This window comes from Ixodes scapularis, unplaced genomic scaffold (genome assembly GCF_016920785.2).
Source record: "Ixodes scapularis isolate PalLabHiFi unplaced genomic scaffold, ASM1692078v2 PGA_scaffold7__128_contigs__length_106722199, whole genome shotgun sequence".
In the NCBI taxonomy this organism is placed as follows: Eukaryota; Metazoa; Arthropoda; class Arachnida; order Ixodida; family Ixodidae; genus Ixodes; species Ixodes scapularis.
The window spans coordinates 87,574,450-87,591,733 of record NW_024609882.1 but is presented as its reverse complement, the minus strand read 5'-3'; positions in this window follow the sequence as shown (position 1 = coordinate 87,591,733).

Sequence of the window (17,284 nt, the reverse complement as noted above, 5' to 3'; positions counted from 1 at the left end):
CTCTGGAGACTAAGTCCCAACGTTTTTCTTGGCAGTTCCGCCCGGCTCGGGAAGCCACAAACATCGCCTGAGAATATCGAATTTTCGTTTAGAATGTAGCTGGGTATGTCCAGTTTCATATTCGAGGAGAGCATTTTGATATTTATACTAAATATTTTTCTGTATTTTTCTAAATTCCCGTCACTGGCACCGAAAACCGCGTCTTTTCGCTCTGGAGACTAAGTCCCAACGTTTTTCTTGGCAGTTCCGCCCGGCTCCGGAAGCCACAAACATCGCCTGAGAATATCGAATTTTCGTTTAGAATGTAGCTGGGTATGTCCAGTTTCATATTCGAGGAGAGCATTTTGATATTTATACTAAATATTTTTCTGTATTTTTCTAAATTCCCGTCACTGGCACCGAAAACCGCGTCTTTTCGCTCTGGAGACTAAGTCCCAACGTTTTTCTTGGCAGTTCCGCCCGGCTCGGGAAGCCACAAACATCGCCTGAGAATATCGAATTTTCGTTTAGAATGTAGCTGGGTATGTCCAGTTTCATATTCGAGGAGAGCATTTTGATATTTATACTAAATATTTTTCTGTATTTTTCTAAATTCCCGTCACTGGCACCGAAAACCGCGTCTTTTCGCTCTGGAGACTAAGTCCCAACGTTTTTCTCGGCAGTTCCGCCCGGCTCCGGAAGCCACAAACATCGCCTGAGAATATCGAATTTTCGTTTAGAATGTAGCTGGGTATGTCCAGTTTCATATTCGAGGAGAGCATTTTGATATTTATACTAAATATATTTCTGTATTTTTCTAAATTCCCGTCACTGGCACCGAAAACCGCGTCTTTTCGCTCTGGAGACTAAGTCCCAACGTTTTTCTTGGCAGTTCCGCCCGGCTCGGGAAGCCACAAACATCGCCTGAGAATATCGAATTTTCGTTTAGAATGTAGCTGGGTATGTCCAGTTTCATATTCGAGGAGAGCATTTTGATATTTATACTAAATATATTTCTGTATTTTTCTAAATTCCCGTCACTGGCACCGAAAACCGCGTCTTTTCGCTCTGGAGACTAAGTCCCAACGTTTTTCTTGGCAGTTCCGCCCGGCTCGGGAAGCCACAAACATCGCCTGAGAATATCGAATTTTCGTTTAGAATGTAGCTGGGTATGTCCAGTTTCATATTCGAGGAGAGCATTTTGATATTTATACTAAATATATTTCTGTATTTTTCTAAATTCCCGTCACTGGCACCGAAAACCGCGTCTTTTCGCTCTGGAGACTAAGTCCCAACGTTTTTCTCGGCAGTTCCGCCCGGCTCCGGAAGCCACAAACATCGCCTGAGAATATCGAATTTTCGTTTAGAATGTAGCTGGGTATGTCCAGTTTCATATTCGAGGAGAGCATTTTGATATTTATACTAAATATTTTTCTGTAGTTTTCTAAATTCCCGTCACTGGCACCGAAAACCGCGTCTTTTCGCTCTGGAGACTAAGTCCCAACGTTTTTCTCGGCAGTTCCGCCCGGCTCCGGAAGCCACAAACATCGCCTGAGAATATCGAATTTTCGTTTAGAATGTAGCTGGGTATGTCCAGTTTCATATTCGAGGAGAGCATTTTGATATTTATACTAAATATATTTCTGTATTTTTCTAAATTCCCGTCACTGGCACCGAAAACCGCGTCTTTTCGCTCTGGAGACTAAGTCCCAACGTTTTTCTCGGCAGTTCCGCCCGGCTCCGGAAGCCACAAACATCGCCTGAGAATATCGAATTTTCGTTTAGAATGTAGCTGGGTATGTCCAGTTTCATATTCGAGGAGAGCATTTTGATATTTATACTAAATATATTTCTGTATTTTTCTAAATTCCCGTCACTGGCACCGAAAACCGCGTCTTTTCGCTCTGGAGACTAAGTCCCAACGTTTTTCTCGGCAGTTCCGCCCGGCTCCGGAAGCCACAAACATCGCCTGAGAATATCGAATTTTCGTTTAGAATGTAGCTGGGTATGTCCAGTTTCATATTCGAGGAGAGCATTTTGATATTTATACTAAATATTTTTCTGTATTTTTCTAAATTCCCGTCACTGGCACCGAAAACCGCGTCTTTTCGCTCTGGAGACTAAGTCCCAACGTTTTTCTTGGCAGTTCCGCCCGGCTCGGGAAGCCACAAACATCGCCTGAGAATGTCGAATTTTCGTTTAGAATGTAGCTGGGTATGTCCAGTTTCATATTCGAGGAGAGCATTTTGATATTTATACTAAATATTTTTCTGTATTTTTCTAAATTCCCGTCACTGGCACCGAAAACCGCGTCTTTTCGCTCTGGAGACTAAGTCCCAACGTTTTTCTTGGCAGTTCCGCCCGGCTCGGGAAGCCACAAACATCGCCTGAGAATGTCGAATTTTCGTTTAGAATGTAGCTGGGTATGTCCAGTTTCATATTCGAGGAGAGCATTTTGATATTTATACTAAATATATTTCTGTATTTTTCTAAATTCCCGTCACTGGCACCGAAAACCGCGTCTTTTCGCTCTTTAGACTAAGTCCCAACGTTTTTCTCGGCAGTTCCGCCCGGCTCCGGAAGCCACAAACATCGCCTGAGAATATCGAATTTTCGTTTAGAATGTAGCTGGGTATGTCCAGTTTCATATTCGAGGAGAGCATTTTGATATTTATACTAAATATATTTCTGTATTTTTCTAAATTCCCGTCACTGGCACCGAAAACCGCGTCTTTTCGCTCTGGAGACTAAGTCCCAACGTTTTTCTCGGCAGTTCCGCCCGGCTCCGGAAGCCACAAACATCGCCTCAGAATATCGAATTTTCGTTTAGAATGTAGCTGGGTATGTCCAGTTTCATATTCGAGGAGAGCATTTTGATATTTATACTAAATATTTTTCTGTACTTTTCTAAATTCCCGTCACTGGCACCGAAAACCGCGTCTTTTCGCTCTGGAGACTAAGTCCCAACGTTTTTCTTGGCAGTTCCGCCCGGCTCGGGAAGCCACAAACATCGCCTGAGAATGTCGAATTTTCGTTTAGAATGTAGCTGGGTATGTCCAGTTTCATATTCGAGGAGAGCATTTTGATATTTATACTAAATATTTTTCTGTATTTTTCTAAATTCCCGTCACTGGCACCGAAAACCGCGTCTTTTCGCTCTGGAGACTAAGTCCCAACGTTTTTCTTGGCAGTTCCGCCCGGCTCCGGAAGCCACAAACATCGCCTGAGAATATCGAATTTTCGTTTAGAATGTAGCTGGGTATGTCCAGTTTCATATTCGAGGAGAGCATTTTGATATTTATACTAAATATTTTTCTGTATTTTTCTAAATTCCCGTCACTGGCACCGAAAACCGCGTCTTTTCGCTCTGGAGACTAAGTCCCAACGTTTTTCTCGGCAGTTCCGCCCGGCTCCGGAAGCCACAAACATCGCCTGAGAATATCGAATTTTCGTTTAGAATGTAGCTGGGTATGTCCAGTTTCATATTCGAGGAGAGCATTTTGATATTTATACTAAATATTTTTCTGTATTTTTCTAAATTCCCGTCACTGGCACCGAAAACCGCGTCTTTTCGCTCTGGAGACTAAGTCCCAACGTTTTTCTCGGCAGTTCCGCCCGGCTCCGGAAGCCACAAACATCGCCTGAGAATATCGAATTTTCGTTTAGAATGTAGCTGGGTATGTCCAGTTTCATATTCGAGGAGAGCATTTTGATATTTATACTAAATATTTTTCTGTATTTTTCTAAATTCCCGTCACTGGCACCGAAAACCGCGTCTTTTCGCTCTGGAGACTAAGTCCCAACGTTTTTCTCGGCAGTTCCGCCCGGCTCGGGAAGCCACAAACATCGCCTGAGAATGTCGAATTTTCGTTTAGAATGTAGCTGGGTATGTCCAGTTTCATATTCGAGGAGAGCATTTTGATATTTATACTAAATATTTTTCTGTATTTTTCTAAATTCCCGTCACTGGCACCGAAAACCGCGTCTTTTCGCTCTGGAGACTAAGTCCCAACGTTTTTCTCGGCAGTTCCGCCCGGCTCGGGAAGCCACAAACATCGCCTGAGAATATCGAATTTTCGTTTAGAATGTAGCTGGGTATGTCCAGTTTCATATTCGAGGAGAGCATTTTGATATTTATACTAAATATTTTTCTGTATTTTTCTAAATTCCCGTCACTGGCACCGAAAACCGCGTCTTTTCGCTCTGGAGACTAAGTCCCAACGTTTTTCTCGGCAGTTCCGCCCGGCTCGGGAAGCCACAAACATCGCCTGAGAATGTCGAATTTTCGTTTAGAATGTAGCTGGGTATGTCCAGTTTCATATTCGAGGAGAGCATTTTGATATTTATACTAAATATTTTTCTGTATTTTTCTAAATTCCCGTCACTGGCACCGAAAACCGCGTCTTTTCGCTCTGGAGACTAAGTCCCAACGTTTTTCTCGGCAGTTCCGCCCGGCTCGGGAAGCCACAAACATCGCCTGAGAATATCGAATTTTCGTTTAGAATGTAGCTGGGTATGTCCAGTTTCATATTCGAGGAGAGCATTTTGATATTTATACTAAATATTTTTCTGTATTTTTCTAAATTCCCGTCACTGGCACCGAAAACCGCGTCTTTTCGCTCTGGAGACTAAGTCCCAACGTTTTTCTCGGCAGTTCCGCCCGGCTCGGGAAGCCACAAACATCGCCTGAGAATGTCGAATTTTCGTTTAGAATGTAGCTGGGTATGTCCAGTTTCATATTCGAGGAGAGCATTTTGATATTTATACTAAATATTTTTCTGTATTTTTCTAAATTCCCGTCACTGGCACCGAAAACCGCGTCTTTTCGCTCTGGAGACTAAGTCCCAACGTTTTTCTTGGCAGTTCCGCCCGGCTCGGGAAGCCACAAACATCGCCTGAGAATGTCGAATTTTCGTTTAGAATGTAGCTGGGTATGTCCAGTTTCATATTCGAGGAGAGCATTTTGATATTTATACTAAATATTTTTCTGTATTTTTCTAAATTCCCGTCACTGGCACCGAAAACCGCGTCTTTTCGCTCTGGAGACTAAGTCCCAACGTTTTTCTCGGCAGTTCCGCCCGGCTCGGGAAGCCACAAACATCGCCTGAGAATGTCGAATTTTCGTTTAGAATGTAGCTGGGTATGTCCAGTTTCATATTCGAGGAGAGCATTTTGATATTTATACTAAATATTTTTCTGTATTTTTCGAAATTCCCGTCACTGGCACCGAAAACCGCGTCTTTTCGCTCTGGAGACTAAGTCCCAACGTTTTTCTTGGCAGTTCCGCCCGGCTCGGGAAGCCACAAACATCGCCTGAGAATATCGAATTTTCGTTTAGAATGTAGCTGGGTATGTCCAGTTTCATATTCGAGGAGAGCATTTTGATATTTATACTAAATATATTTCTGTATTTTTCTAAATTCCCGTCACTGGCACCGAAAACCGCGTCTTTTCGCTCTGGAGACTAAGTCCCAACGTTTTTCTTGGCAGTTCCGCCCGGCTCGGGAAGCCACAAACATCGCCTGAGAATATCGAATTTTCGTTTAGAATGTAGCTGGGTATGTCCAGTTTCATATTCGAGGAGAGCATTTTGATATTTATACTAAATATATTTCTGTATTTTTCTAAATTCCCGTCACTGGCACCGAAAACCGCGTCTTTTCGCTCTGGAGACTAAGTCCCAACGTTTTTCTCAGCAGTTCCGCCCGGCTCCGGAAGCCACAAACATCGCCTGAGAATATCGAATTTTCGTTTAGAATGTAGCTGGGTATGTCCAGTTTCATATTCGAGGAGAGCATTTTGATATTTATACTAAATATTTTTCTGTATTTTTCTAAATTCCCGTCACTGGCACCGAAAACCGCGTCTTTTCGCTCTGGAGACTAAGTCCCAACGTTTTTCTCGGCAGTTCCGCCCGGCTCCGGAAGCCACAAACATCGCCTGAGAATATCGAATTTTCGTTTAGAATGTAGCTGGGTATGTCCAGTTTCATATTCGAGGAGAGCATTTTGATATTTATACTAAATATATTTCTGTATTTTTCTAAATTCCCGTCACTGGCACCGAAAACCGCGTCTTTTCGCTCTGGAGACTAAGTCCCAACGTTTTTCTCGGCAGTTCCGCCCGGCTCCGGAAGCCACAAACATCGCCTGAGAATATCGAATTTTCGTTTAGAATGTAGCTGGGTATGTCCAGTTTCATATTCGAGGAGAGCATTTTGATATTTATACTAAATATTTTTCTGTATTTTTCTAAATTCCCGTCACTGGCACCGAAAACCGCGTCTTTTCGCTCTGGAGACTAAGTCCCAACGTTTTTCTTGGCAGTTCCGCCCGGCTCGGGAAGCCACAAACATCGCCTGAGAATGTCGAATTTTCGTTTAGAATGTAGCTGGGTATGTCCAGTTTCATATTCGAGGAGAGCATTTTGATATTTATACTAAATATTTTTCTGTATTTTTCTAAATTCCCGTCACTGGCACCGAAAACCGCGTCTTTTCGCTCTGGAGACTAAGTCCCAACGTTTTTCTTGGCAGTTCCGCCCGGCTCCGGAAGCCACAAACATCGCCTGAGAATATCGAATTTTCGTTTAGAATGTAGCTGGGTATGTCCAGTTTCATATTCGAGGAGAGCATTTTGATATTTATACTAAATATTTTTCTGTATTTTTCTAAATTCCCGTCACTGGCACCGAAAACCGCGTCTTTTCGCTCTGGAGACTAAGTCCCAACGTTTTTCTCGGCAGTTCCGCCCGGCTCCGGAAGCCACAAACATCGCCTGAGAATATCGAATTTTCGTTTAGAATGTAGCTGGGTATGTCCAGTTTCATATTCGAGGAGAGCATTTTGATATTTATACTAAATATTTTTCTGTATTTTTCTAAATTCCCGTCACTGGCACCGAAAACCGCGTCTTTTCGCTCTGGAGACTAAGTCCCAACGTTTTTCTCGGCAGTTCCGCCCGGCTCGGGAAGCCACAAACATCGCCTGAGAATGTCGAATTTTCGTTTAGAATGTAGCTGGGTATGTCCAGTTTCATATTCGAGGAGAGCATTTTGATATTTATACTAAATATTTTTCTGTATTTTTCTAAATTCCCGTCACTGGCACCGAAAACCGCGTCTTTTCGCTCTGGAGACTAAGTCCCAACGTTTTTCTTGGCAGTTCCGCCCGGCTCGGGAAGCCACAAACATCGCCTGAGAATGTCGAATTTTCGTTTAGAATGTAGCTGGGTATGTCCAGTTTCATATTCGAGGAGAGCATTTTGATATTTATACTAAATATTTTTCTGTATTTTTCTAAATTCCCGTCACTGGCACCGAAAACCGCGTCTTTTCGCTCTGGAGACTAAGTCCCAACGTTTTTCTCGGCAGTTCCGCCCGGCTCGGGAAGCCACAAACATCGCCTGAGAATGTCGAATTTTCGTTTAGAATGTAGCTGGGTATGTCCAGTTTCATATTCGAGGAGAGCATTTTGATATTTATACTAAATATTTTTCTGTATTTTTCTAAATTCCCGTCACTGGCACCGAAAACCGCGTCTTTTCGCTCTGGAGACTAAGTCCCAACGTTTTTCTCGGCAGTTCCGCCCGGCTCGGGAAGCCACAAACATCGCCTGAGAATATCGAATTTTCGTTTAGAATGTAGCTGGGTATGTCCAGTTTCATATTCGAGGAGAGCATTTTGATATTTATACTAAATATTTTTCTGTATTTTTCTAAATTCCCGTCACTGGCACCGAAAACCGCGTCTTTTCGCTCTGGAGACTAAGTCCCAACGTTTTTCTCGGCAGTTCCGCCCGGCTCCGGAAGCCACAAACATCGCCTGAGAATATCGAATTTTCGTTTAGAATGTAGCTGGGTATGTCCAGTTTCATATTCGAGGAGAGCATTTTGATATTTATACTAAATATTTTTCTGTATTTTTCTAAATTCCCGTCACTGGCACCGAAAACCGCGTCTTTTCGCTCTGGAGACTAAGTCCCAACGTTTTTCTCGGCAGTTCCGCCCGGCTCGGGAAGCCACAAACATCGCCTGAGAATATCGAATTTTCGTTTAGAATGTAGCTGGGTATGTCCAGTTTCATATTCGAGGAGAGCATTTTGATATTTATACTAAATATTTTTCTGTATTTTTCGAAATTCCCGTCACTGGCACCGAAAACCGCGTCTTTTCGCTCTGGAGACTAAGTCCCAACGTTTTTCTTGGCAGTTCCGCCCGGCTCGGGAAGCCACAAACATCGCCTGAGAATGTCGAATTTTCGTTTAGAATGTAGCTGGGTATGTCCAGTTTCATATTCGAGGAGAGCATTTTGATATTTATACTAAATATATTTCTGTATTTTTCTAAATTCCCGTCACTGGCACCGAAAACCGCGTCTTTTCGCTCTGGAGACTAAGTCCCAACGTTTTTCTCGGCAGTTCCGCCCGGCTCCGGAAGCCACAAACATCGCCTGAGAATATCGAATTTTCGTTTAGAATGTAGCTGGGTATGTCCAGTTTCATATTCGAGGAGAGCATTTTGATATTTATACTAAATATTTTTCTGTATTTTTCTAAATTCCCGTCACTGGCACCGAAAACCGCGTCTTTTCGCTCTGGAGACTAAGTCCCAACGTTTTTCTCGGCAGTTCCGCCCGGCTCCGGAAGCCACAAACATCGCCTGAGAATATCGAATTTTCGTTTAGAATGTAGCTGGGTATGTCCAGTTTCATATTCGAGGAGAGCATTTTGATATTTATACTAAATATATTTCTGTATTTTTCTAAATTCCCGTCACTGGCACCGAAAACCGCGTCTTTTCGCTCTGGAGACTAAGTCCCAACGTTTTTCTCGGCAGTTCCGCCCGGCTCCGGAAGCCACAAACATCGCCTGAGAATATCGAATTTTCGTTTAGAATGTAGCTGGGTATGTCCAGTTTCATATTCGAGGAGAGCATTTTGATATTTATACTAAATATTTTTCTGTATTTTTCTAAATTCCCGTCACTGGCACCGAAAACCGCGTCTTTTCGCTCTGGAGACTAAGTCCCAACGTTTTTCTTGGCAGTTCCGCCCGGCTCGGGAAGCCACAAACATCGCCTGAGAATGTCGAATTTTCGTTTAGAATGTAGCTGGGTATGTCCAGTTTCATATTCGAGGAGAGCATTTTGATATTTATACTAAATATTTTTCTGTATTTTTCTAAATTCCCGTCACTGGCACCGAAAACCGCGTCTTTTCGCTCTGGAGACTAAGTCCCAACGTTTTTCTTGGCAGTTCCGCCCGGCTCCGGAAGCCACAAACATCGCCTGAGAATATCGAATTTTCGTTTAGAATGTAGCTGGGTATGTCCAGTTTCATATTCGAGGAGAGCATTTTGATATTTATACTAAATATTTTTCTGTATTTTTCTAAATTCCCGTCACTGGCACCGAAAACCGCGTCTTTTCGCTCTGGAGACTAAGTCCCAACGTTTTTCTCGGCAGTTCCGCCCGACTCCGGAAGCCACAAACATCGCCTGAGAATATCGAATTTTCGTTTAGAATGTAGCTGGGTATGTCCAGTTTCATATTCGAGGAGAGCATTTTGATTCTTATACTAAATATTTTTCTGTATTTTTCTAAATTCCCGTCACTGGCACCGAAAACCGCGTCTTTTCGCTCTGGAGACTAAGTCCCAACGTTTTTCTCGGCAGTTCCGCCCGGCTCCGGAAGCCACAAACATCGCCTGAGAATATCGAATTTTCGTTTAGAATGTAGCTGGGTATGTCCAGTTTCATATTCGAGGAGAGCATTTTGATATTTATACTAAATATTTTTCTGTATTTTTCTAAATTCCCGTCACTGGCACCGAAAACCGCGTCTTTTCGCTCTGGAGACTAAGTCCCAACGTTTTTCTCGGCAGTTCCGCCCGGCTCGGGAAGCCACAAACATCGCCTGAGAATGTCGAATTTTCGTTTAGAATGTAGCTGGGTATGTCCAGTTTCATATTCGAGGAGAGCATTTTGATATTTATACTAAATATTTTTCTGTATTTTTCTAAATTCCCGTCACTGGCACCGAAAACCGCGTCTTTTCGCTCTGGAGACTAAGTCCCAACGTTTTTCTTGGCAGTTCCGCCCGGCTCGGGAAGCCACAAACATCGCCTGAGAATGTCGAATTTTCGTTTAGAATGTAGCTGGGTATGTCCAGTTTCATATTCGAGGAGAGCATTTTGATATTTATACTAAATATTTTTCTGTATTTTTCTAAATTCCCGTCACTGGCACCGAAAACCGCGTCTTTTCGCTCTGGAGACTAAGTCCCAACGTTTTTCTCGGCAGTTCCGCCCGGCTCGGGAAGCCACAAACATCGCCTGAGAATATCGAATTTTCGTTTAGAATGTAGCTGGGTATGTCCAGTTTCATATTCGAGGAGAGCATTTTGATATTTATACTAAATATTTTTCTGTATTTTTCGAAATTCCCGTCACTGGCACCGAAAACCGCGTCTTTTCGCTCTGGAGACTAAGTCCCAACGTTTTTCTTGGCAGTTCCGCCCGGCTCGGGAAGCCACAAACATCGCCTGAGAATGTCGAATTTTCGTTTAGAATGTAGCTGGGTATGTCCAGTTTCATATTCGAGGAGAGCATTTTGATATTTATACTAAATATATTTCTGTATTTTTCTAAATTCCCGTCACTGGCACCGAAAACCGCGTCTTTTCGCTCTGGAGACTAAGTCCCAACGTTTTTCTTGGCAGTTCCGCCCGGCTCGGGAAGCCACAAACATCGCCTGAGAATATCGAATTTTCGTTTAGAATGTAGCTGGGTATGTCCAGTTTCATATTCGAGGAGAGCATTTTGATATTTATACTAAATATATTTCTGTATTTTTCTAAATTCCCGTCACTGGCACCGAAAACCGCGTCTTTTCGCTCTGGAGACTAAGTCCCAACGTTTTTCTTGGCAGTTCCGCCCGGCTCGGGAAGCCACAAACATCGCCTGAGAATATCGAATTTTCGTTTAGAATGTAGCTGGGTATGTCCAGTTTCATATTCGAGGAGAGCATTTTGATATTTATACTAAATATATTTCTGTATTTTTCTAAATTCCCGTCACTGGCACCGAAAACCGCGTCTTTTCGCTCTGGAGACTAAGTCCCAACGTTTTTCTCGGCAGTTCCGCCCGGCTCCGGAAGCCACAAACATCGCCTGAGAATATCGAATTTTCGTTTAGAATGTAGCTGGGTATGTCCAGTTTCATATTCGAGGAGAGCATTTTGATATTTATACTAAATATTTTTCTGTATTTTTCTAAATTCCCGTCACTGGCACCGAAAACCGCGTCTTTTCGCTCTGGAGACTAAGTCCCAACGTTTTTCTCGGCAGTTCCGCCCGGCTCCGGAAGCCACAAACATCGCCTGAGAATATCGAATTTTCGTTTAGAATGTAGGTGGGTATGTCCAGTTTCATATTCGAGGAGAGCATTTTGATATTTATACTAAATATATTTCTGTATTTTTCTAAATTCCCGTCACTGGCACCGAAAACCGCGTCTTTTCGCTCTGGAGACTAAGTCCCAACGTTTTTCTTGGCAGTTCCGCCCGGCTCGGGAAGCCACAAACATCGCCTGAGAATATCGAATTTTCGTTTAGAATGTAGCTGGGTATGTCCAGTTTCATATTCGAGGAGAGCATTTTGATATTTATACTAAATATATTTCTGTATTTTTCTAAATTCCCGTCACTGGCACCGAAAACCGCGTCTTTTCGCTCTGGAGACTAAGTCCCAACGTTTTTCTCGGCAGTTCCGCCCGGCTCCGGAAGCCACAAACATCGCCTGAGAATATCGAATTTTCGTTTAGAATGTAGCTGGGTATGTCCAGTTTCATATTCGAGGAGAGCATTTTGATATTTATACTAAATATTTTTCTGTATTTTTCTAAATTCCCGTCACTGGCACCGAAAACCGCGTCTTTTCGCTCTGGAGACTAAGTCCCAACGTTTTTCTCGGCAGTTCCGCCCGGCTCCGGAAGCCACAAACATCGCCTGAGAATATCGAATTTTCGTTTAGAATGTAGCTGGGTATGTCCAGTTTCATATTCGAGGAGAGCATTTTGATATTTATACTAAATATTTTTCTGTATTTTTCTAAATTCCCGTCACTGGCACCGAAAACCGCGTCTTTTCGCTCTGGAGACTAAGTCCCAACGTTTTTCTCGGCAGTTCCGCCCGGCTCGGGAAGCCACAAACATCGCCTGAGAATGTCGAATTTTCGTTTAGAATGTAGCTGGGTATGTCCAGTTTCATATTCGAGGAGAGCATTTTGATATTTATACTAAATATTTTTCTGTATTTTTCTAAATTCCCGTCACTGGCACCGAAAACCGCGTCTTTTCGCTCTGGAGACTAAGTCCCAACGTTTTTCTTGGCAGTTCCGCCCGGCTCGGGAAGCCACAAACATCGCCTGAGAATGTCGAATTTTCGTTTAGAATGTAGCTGGGTATGTCCAGTTTCATATTCGAGGAGAGCATTTTGATATTTTAGTATAAATATCAAAATACAGAAAAATATTTAGTATTTTCTGTATTTTTCTAAATTCCCGTCACTGGCACCGAAAACCGCGTCTTTTCGCTCTGGAGACTAAGTCCCAACGTTTTTCTCGGCAGTTCCGCCCGGCTCGGGAAGCCACAAACATCGCCTGAGAATGTCGAATTTTCGTTTAGAATGTAGCTGGGTATGTCCAGTTTCATATTCGAGGAGAGCATTTTGATATTTATACTAAATATTTTTCTGTATTTTTCTAAATTCCCGTCACTGGCACCGAAAACCGCGTCTTTTCGCTCTGGAGACTAAGTCCCAACGTTTTTCTCGGCAGTTCCGCCCGGCTCGGGAAGCCACAAACATCGCCTGAGAATATCGAATTTTCGTTTAGAATGTAGCTGGCTATGTCCAGTTTCATATTCGAGGAGAGCATTTTGATATTTATACTAAATATTTTTCTGTATTTTTCTAAATTCCCGTCACTGGCACCGAAAACCGCGTCTTTTCGCTCTGGAGACTAAGTCCCAACGTTTTTCTCGGCAGTTCCGCCCGGCTCCGGAAGCCACAAACATCGCCTGAGAATATCGAATTTTCGTTTAGAATGTAGCTGGGTATGTCCAGTTTCATATTCGAGGAGAGCATTTTGATATTTATACTAAATATTTTTCTGTATTTTTCTAAATTCCCGTCACTGGCACCGAAAACCGCGTCTTTTCGCTCTGGAGACTAAGTCCCAACGTTTTTCTCGGCAGTTCCGCCCGGCTCGGGAAGCCACAAACATCGCCTGAGAATATCGAATTTTCGTTTAGAATGTAGCTGGGTATGTCCAGTTTCATATTCGAGGAGAGCATTTTGATATTTATACTAAATATTTTTCTGTATTTTTCTAAATTCCCGTCACTGGCACCGAAAACCGCGTCTTTTCGCTCTGGAGACTAAGTCCCAACGTTTTTCTCGGCAGTTCCGCCCGGCTCCGGAAGCCACAAACATCGCCTGAGAATATCGAATTTCCGTTTAGAATGTAGCTGGGTATGTCCAGTTTCATATTCGAGGAGAGCATTTTGATATTTATACTAAATATTTTTCTGTATTTTTCTAAATTCCCGTCACTGGCACCGAAAACCGCGTCTTTTCGCTCTGGAGACTAAGTCCCAACGTTTTTCTCGGCAGTTCCGCCCGGCTCGGGAAGCCGCAAACATCGCCTGAGAATATCGAATTTTCGTTTAGAATGTAGCTGGGTATGTCCAGTTTCATATTCGAGGAGAGCATTTTGATATTTATACTAAATATTTTTCTGTATTTTTCTAAATTCCCGTCACTGGCACCGAAAACCGCGTCTTTTCGCTCTGGAGACTAAGTCCCAACGTTTTTCTCGGCAGTTCCGCCCGGCTCCGGAAGCCACAAACATCGCCTGAGAATATCGAATTTTCGTTTAGAATGTAGCTGGGTATGTCCAGTTTCATATTCGAGGAGAGCATTTTGATATTTATACTAAATATATTTCTGTATTTTTCTAAATTCCCGTCACTGGCACCGAAAACCGCGTCTTTTCGCTCTGGAGACTAAGTCCCGACGTTTTTCTCGGCAGTTCCGCCCGGCTCGGGAAGCCACAAACATCGCCTGAGAATATCGAATTTTCGTTTAGAATGTAGCTGGGTATGTCCAGTTTCATATTCGAGGAGAGCATTTTGATATTTATACTAAATATATTTCTGTATTTTTCTAAATTCCCGTCACTGGCACCGAAAACCGCGTCTTTTCGCTCTGGAGACTAAGTCCCGACGTTTTTCTCGGCAGTTCCGCCCGGCTCGGGAAGCCACAAACATCGCCTGAGAATGTCGAATTTTCGTTTAGAATGTAGCTGGGTATGTCCAGTTTCATATTCGAGGAGAGCATTTTGATATTTATACTAAATATATTTCTGTATTTTTCTAAATTCCCGTCACTGGCACCGAAAACCGCGTCTTTTCGCTCTGGAGACTAAGTCCCAACGTTTTTCTCGGCAGTTCCGCCCGGCTCGGGAAGCCACAAACATCGCCTGAGAATATCGAATTTTCGTTTAGAATGTAGCTGGGTATGTCCAGTATCATACTCGAGGAGAGCATTTTGATATTTATACTAAATATTTTTCTGTATTTTTCTAAATTCCCGTCACTGGCACCGAAAACCGCGTCTTTTCGCTCTGGAGACTAAGTCCCGACGTTTTTCTCGGCAGTTCCGCCCGGCTCGGGAAGCCACAAACATCGCCTGAGAATGTCGAATTTTCGTTTAGAATGTAGCTGGGTATGTCCAGTTTCATATTCGAGGAGAGCATTTTGATATTTATACTAAATATATTTCTGTATTTTTCTAAATTCCCGTCACTGGCACCGAAAACCGCGTCTTTTCGCTCTGGAGACTAAGTCCCGACGTTTTTCTCGGCAGTTCCGCCCGGCTCGGGAAGCCACAAACATCGCCTGAGAATGTCGAATTTTCGTTTAGAATGTAGCTGGGTATGTCCAGTTTCATATTCGAGGAGAGCATTTTGATATTTATACTAAATATTTTTCTGTATTTTTCTAAATTCCCGTCACTGGCACCGAAAACCGCGTCTTTTCGCTCTGGAGACTAAGTCCCAACGTTTTTCTCGGCAGTTCCGCCCGGCTCGGGAAGCCACAAACATCGCCTGAGAATGTCGAATTTTCGTTTAGAATGTAGCTGGGTATGTCCAGTATCATACTCGAGGAGAGCATTTTGATATTTATACTAAATATATTTCTGTATTTTTCTAAATTCCCGTCACTGGCACCGAAAACCGCGTCTTTTCGCTCTGGAGACTAAGTCCCGACGTTTTTCTCGGCAGTTCCGCCCGGCTCGGGAAGCCACAAACATCGCCTGAGAATGTCGAATTTTCGTTTAGAATGTAGCTGGGTATGTCCAGTATCATACTCGAGGAGAGCATTTTGATATTTATACTAAATATATTTCTGTATTTTTCTAAATTCCCGTCACTGGCACCGAAAACCGCGTCTTTTCGCTCTGGAGACTAAGTCCCGACGTTTTTCTCGGCAGTTCCGCCCGGCTCGGGAAGCCACAAACATCGCCTGAGAATATCGAATTTTCGTTTAGAATGTAGCTGGGTATGTCCAGTATCATACGCGAGGAGAGCATTTTGATATTTATACTAAATATATTTCTGTATTTTTCTAAATTCCCGTCACTGGCACCGAAAACCGGGTCTTTTCACTCTGGAGACTAAGTCCCAACGTTTTTCTCGGCAGTTCCGCCCGGCTCGGAAAGCCACAAACATCGCCTGAGAATATCGAATTTTCGTTTAGAATGTAGCTGGGTATGTCCAGTATCATACTCGAGGAGAGCATTTTGATATTTATACTAAATATTTTTCTGTATTTTTCTAAATTCCCGTCACTGGCACCGAAAACCGCGTCTTTTCGCTCTGGAGACTAAGTCCCAACGTTTTTCTTGGCAGTTCCGCCCGGCTCGGAAAGCCACAAACATCGCCTGAGAATATCGAATTTTCGTTTAGAATGTAGCTGGGTATGTCCAGTATCATACTCGAGGAGAGCATTTTGATATTTATACTAAATATATTTCTGTATTTTTCTAAATTCCCGTCACTGGCACCGAAAACCGCGTCTTTTCACTCTGGAGACTAAGTCCCAACGTTTTTCTCGGCAGTTCCGCCCGGCTCGGAAAGCCACAAACATCGCCTGAGAATATCGAATTTTCGTTTAGAATGTAGCTGGGTATGTCCAGTATCATACTCGAGGAGAGCATTTTGATATTTATACAAAATATATTTCTGTATTTTTCTAAATTCCCGTCACTGGCACCGAAAACCGCGTCTTTTCGCTCTGGAGACTAAGTCCCAACGTTTTTCTTGGCAGTTCCGCCCGGCTCGGAAAGCCACAAACATCGCCTGAGAATATCGAATTTTCGTTTAGAATGTAGCTGGGTATGTCCAGTATCATACTCGAGGAGAGCATTTTGATATTTATACTAAATATATTTCTGTATTTTTCTAAATTCCCGTCACTGGCACCGAAAACCGCGTCTTTTCGCTCTGGAGACTAAGTCCCAACGTTTTTCTCGGCAGTTCCGCCCGGCTCGGAAAGCCACAAACATCGCCTGAGAATATCGAATTTTCGTTTAGAATGTAGCTGGGTATGTCCAGTATCATATTCGAGGAGAGCATTTTGATATTTATACTAATTATTTTTCTGTATTTTTCTAAATTCCCGTCCCTGGCACCGAAAACCGCGTCTTTTCGCTCCGGAGATTTAAGCCCGAATGTCCCTGGGGCAGCTGCGCCTGGTTCAGGAAAGCACAATATTGCTTGAGGAGGTCCAGTCTCCACTATGGATACATAACGCTAGTCTGGGAGAGTATTTTTATATGTCATCTAATGCTGTTTTAGTGAGCTTTTAATTATTTCGCTCATTATAAATCTGACAATCTGGCGTGAACTAACCGTATGACCTGAAGTAGTTCCATGCCAAATTATGCAATTTTCAGTATCTCTTATTACACAAGGCCCGGGAAATTCGACTACCATCAAAAATCCCGGGCCCTCAGGCAATGATATACTTCAGGACTCTCGGGAGTTCGCACCCATTTTTTTTTCTAAGGTTCCACCAAGACTCAAACATTGCTATGGACATCTTATTTTATCTACCTGAGTTTTTTTGCATTCGGTGGCGGTTGTGTATCACAATGCCGAAATAATTATCTGTAGAAGGTGAGGAAGAACCCTGGTGGGGAGATGATGTTTCATGTTTTACAAAGTAAAGACTGTGTCACAGGATTGAC